Consider the following 5380-nt stretch of genomic DNA (forward strand, 5'->3'; position numbering starts at 1 on the left):
AGGAGGACATATAGAGATAATCTCAACACTAATAGATAGAGAATCCAGGTAGTAACTTGGCTTTTCCGATCTGGCTGGGGTTGGATTTTGTTCTTTGCATCCCAGAGGTTGTCTTATCTCACAAATACCTGCATTCACCTTGAGAAGTAAATACCAACCGCTAAATATTTCTAATTACATAGTAGCCATTATCTGTGAAATATTTTGTAACCTAAATATTCCACTTGTAAATGCTTGTGTTAAGAATTTTTTTGCAATTAATTTGTTAAACACAACTGCATTAATTATTGTGCATGTTGCTGTAAAACCAGCAAGAGAAATTGTTCCCATTTGGAAACTAGAGGAAAACCTTATTTATGACAGCATGGTTAGCACACTGATTCTATTTTCAAGAATGAGCTATTGGTTTTTGGAAAAAGGTCATCAAAATTAAAAGGTGCCATATACAGGGCAAAGCCATTTCTAATAAGGGCTTACCAGGGTGGGAAACAAACCCTGGGAAAATATGAATTTTGGTCAGTGTTGTATGTGTTTCTTGATCCAGTTTGCAAGAGGCTTTATTACTCAGTAAACTTTGAAAGATTTTAGAAAAGCTTCTAGTTTTGCCCCCAAAAGGAAACCTGAATAATTTCAATATTTTTAGCAGATGTATGAACTGTATATGTGAGATAAGTTTTGTATGTTTCATTACATATCTTTCAATGGAACCTATTTTTAGGCACAACTATTCTATGGAGGTGATATTTTTCTTTCCAAGGAAACAAGGAGGTCTCATGAGTTTTCCTGTAGCCTTTGAAATGCAAAGAGCAACAGAAGGCCAAGTCAGAGCCCAGAAGTGAGGGACTTAAAGCCATATTTCTTCCTCAAGAACTTTTTCAGAAATTGTCTTGCTTTTAATTTATCCATGTGTTTAGTGATTGCTTGGCCTAGAACCATGCAAGGTTGCCTCATTACATTTGTTACAGGACACAGGTAATATGTCTACAGAATTTGCACTGCTGCCTAGTGAATTGCAGTTCCGCTAAAAAAAGCACATTTCTTATGAGGCTAAGTTCAAAAAAAGGATCATACTTCAAACACCGTGGTGAAATTAGTTATATAGCATAAAAATAGGCACTCATACAATCTAATAATAACAACTCATTCATCACACTTAGTGAGCTTTAAAATATTTGTTTTGTTTGGATACCCACCTGTAGACCTCTTTCATCTGGAAATTGAAATTTCTATAGGGTGCTATGCTTCTTGATTATTTTTTATTATTATTTTATATTTTGCTTCTCAGAACAGAAATGCCATGGCCACAGTCTATTCCAGAATACATTTTGATCTTTATTTATTTTCCCTCCTTCTTTTCATAATATTTGAGTGTTTTTCCAAAAGACAGCGGAAAATGCAAAGCCTTACAAAATGAAAAGCAATCAAAGAACACTTCATAAGACTTCAAGTCTTTACTGCCTGCTCAGGACACAGTAAGATAAGGTTTCTTTGCTTTGTAAGAACATAACCTACCCCATGGCTGTTGCTTACCTTGTTGTTGCTCTGCCTCTCTATGTTGACAATAAATATTATAAGACAATAAACACACAACTGGAAGATTTTCCCTGCCAGTTTTATGAATTAATTTCTTTTTGTTACTGGATTTTCCTATGGTACCTCATTTTCTATCTTCTACAGGCAGATTTGTTCTGTAGCAATGAGATCCTGATGCGTGACTTTGCATTGACTGACATTAAATAGTTCAAAATTTTTGCCATCATCAACTTCAGTTCAATTCTCAACACCAAATTGAATCATTAAAATTATTTCAAAGAATCTTCATAACAGAAAGAGAATACAAGTTTTGTGTAAGTTCAATAAGATCTACAAAGTAAATTGAGGTACTATTGTAATTTACCAACTTTATAAGTCTATCACACCTTCTCTTTTTCTAAAACCTTGACTAATGTTTTTCTATTGGACATTTCTGATAACAAAATACTTTCATAAAAGCAGTATTTTATAATGGTTAAGGTAATTTTGTGTTCTGTTCTCTTCAGTTGATCCTTATACATGTCTACAAAGTACATAGAGTACAATGTAAGACCTTGCAAAGCTCAGCCACTTTAAAAATCTTGGACAACAAACAATATGTTTTAGCTGGATTCATCACATTAGACAATAGAGTTAAATGAGTTTTTTCAGGCAGAAAAACACCATTGTGTACAAGAGACTGTACCAGTAGAAGAAGTGGCATGAATGAAAACAAACCCAGCAATCCCTTTTACTTTTTTGAAATCAGTAGAACATCAAATATCAAAGTGAGCTTTGTAGCAATAAATGCATTTTGCCTAAAGGAATCTTTTTATGAACCATTCTGATTTAACACAGGAGTGTTTAAGTAACTTCTTTAATAGCAATAAAAGTTTGATTTCTAAGGCACAAACAAAATAACAACCCACCTATCTCTAGAAGATTTTAAGTCCTCTTTAATGTACCACACCTCACCCTTACAATCCCAGGCCTTGTTCAAATTAAATCTCCTCTAACAAATTTATCAGGCCTCCTACTGTCAGCCCTCTTTAAATGCTGATGGGTCTTTGCTGAAACATCTATATAGCACAATCTTTTGCATTGTCTGCTTATCATTTTATCCAAAAGTAATCCACATCTCTCACAGACCATCATGGTCCCAAAAATGGGAACATGTGTGTGACACACAATGGTGTAGGTAATTTTGTTTGGATGGCAGGTACCTCTGTTAGCATGGCTGTGGGTGTGTATGGTTCTGGGAGTTAATTGCAGAAAGGGTTTTAGAAATGTGTAGCTGTTTATTAACATTTGTGAGCATCTAATACTAGGGTTTGCTAGTGTTACTGCTATTGAAATTGAATGTATAGTTTACTGGTTGGTAGTAATTTTATTAATAAATAAAAAGCCTCTTCACTCTTGATTTGGTAAACTATGAGAATTGAATATTTCTTCTTTCATTGTGACTAACCTCTGTATTTGTAAAAAAAAAAAAAATTAGAAGGCTATGACAGTTTTAGGGCTCATTTCATTCATGATAGGGACAAAAGCCTAAAAGTTGTTCAAGCCTGCTGAGATTATAATGGTCTAAGCATCTTGAAGTCACCAAAGCATTACAGGATTACCTAGGATCTTTGGAGTTTCTCTGGCAATTCCTTTTTCACTTCAGATTGTTTTGTGCTGAAACAACAGGGTGCTAAGACTGGGATTCAAAAATCAAGTGAAAAGCATAAAACTGGGACAGAAGGTAAATAGGCATTAATGCCTGACACCACTGAAGCAAGAATGAATATCATCCCTGGGTATTTATACCTCAGCCTAGTTTTGTGGCTAGCACCCTGTTATAGGCTTTGCCACTGATTAGGACCTGATGTGCTTGGCTTGGTTCCCGGTTTGGGGTTTGCTGTTAGAGCTGCTCATGAAGAAGGCAGGGAAAGTCAATTTCAGGTGGGGCAGCCACCACAGGGGTCCAAATTCCTGTCTGTTGTCACTCACCCATAAAGTGTTTCTATGCCATGTTTCGCTATTGGTACCACTTTCATTTAAGTTTCTGCACAGATATAATCATACTAGCATATTGTGAAGAAAGATCTCCTGCAAACTTGATGACTTAAGTATTATTGTGAATCATATTAACACACTTTTTGTGCTAGTCACAATTTTCTACACAACAGCTTCAGAAAGCTACCACATACTGAAACAGTCTCCTTATAACACATGTTGTTCTTGGTTTCCTTTGACTTACACAGGTGAGAAATCTTCTTCAAAATGTCACAATTTCATAAGTTTTCCTTCTTTTTTCCTTTTCTGTATCACCATGTCTGCACTTCATCACCAAAATTTCTCAAAACTTGCCACATTAAGCAAATGATTTTATTTGAAGAAAAATTTATTTCAGAAATTCTGAGTGTAAAATATGGCAATATGATCAATGGAGAGCTGTGTAGTTGGCTTGATGCAGATGTCTACTTGAGGTAGAGCTCAGTGGGCCTTGACGGCCTTGTAGGTTCCCCCCCTGGCTTGAGTAGATCTCCATGAGCAGGCAAGGACCTCTGACACCAAGTAACACAGGTAGACCCTTATTTTATATGCTTAATGTATGATCTATGTACCTATGAATCTGGAGCAGAATCCCCAGAACGATTCCTAGAAAGGACACAGTTTATTCCCACAAATGAGGTTCAGGGACTGCCATCCAGCATTTTTTCTTTAATTGCACTGATAGTGAACATCATGTACATGAACACAGTGTTTGGTGAACTGAAGCAAGCAGAGCCTACATTGCAAGAATCCTTTGTTTCCCAGCATCTATTTTGCACAAAGGAGGTGATGTGTCCTCTAGACTTTGATCATTATCTAATTAGGATTTTTGTTTGTATTTTTTTTTTTTACTGAGAGGCCACATGGCCCCTTTTTGGGGTAAATAAAACAGCACTGACAGGATTACTTTGCTGCTGTTTTCTAAAGAAGTTAAAAGGCGAGTGATCACCAGTCAAACACCACTCAGCAGAAGATCTGAGAGCGGTGCCTGCCCCTCAGTGACACTGCTACTTCAGAGACTCTGCCAGGAGAGAAAACTGATGCAAATTGGAGCTTGTGCTAATGTGTTTTCCTCCTAGTGAAGCTTATTGTTGTTCAGAAGTGCCCCAGAAAGTTAAAGACAGTATTTTGGGCTGCCTAATCTTTTGGGGAATGTAGGTCAGCCTAAAGCAGCAGCAGTATCTGTGATTTTCCACACTGGCCTGGAGGAATTTTAGGATCACAGCAGATAAACAGAGCCCAAGAAAATTGACAGAGAGTAAGGAGTGACAGAAAGATTTCAGACATTTATGTGTTTGACGGAAAAATATGTCTGATTGCTGACACACGCTGACTCATATTTCCTTTTTTAAGGATGGCTGAGATATGATGCATGCTTGCCATGAAGCTAACTTGTAAAACTTTTACAGCAACTTGGTGCTTTTCTTGTAAATTATTGTTCTTCAAACAGTCAGGAGCATTTTGAAATTATGAGAGAGGTGATTTGCAAAGACCAAGAACTGGAGAACAATCTCATATGAATGCTGACCAAATTTTCAGGCTCGCCTGACGTGTTTTTGATCGCCTCCTGTTATTTCTGATAATCTTTGGAAGTGCAACAATAGCTGGAAGTGTGTAGCAAAAAAATCTTTTATTGTGAAGCAATTCCAAAGAGCTGTGGCTGCATGCTCACGAGTGACATCCCCAGAAATGCTGCCTAGTGATACTGATCCGTCCCGCTCAAACCTGGCTTTGGTGTGAAAGGAGAGGAAGGAGATAGAGATGGGAGGAAGGTTTATCTATTCAGATTATGAAGAGACATGATGGACATCTATTAAGCAGAAATACTGTA

Source organism: Zonotrichia leucophrys, chromosome 3 (assembly GCF_028769735.1).
Source record: "Zonotrichia leucophrys gambelii isolate GWCS_2022_RI chromosome 3, RI_Zleu_2.0, whole genome shotgun sequence".
NCBI classification, from domain to species: Eukaryota; Metazoa; Chordata; class Aves; order Passeriformes; family Passerellidae; genus Zonotrichia; species Zonotrichia leucophrys.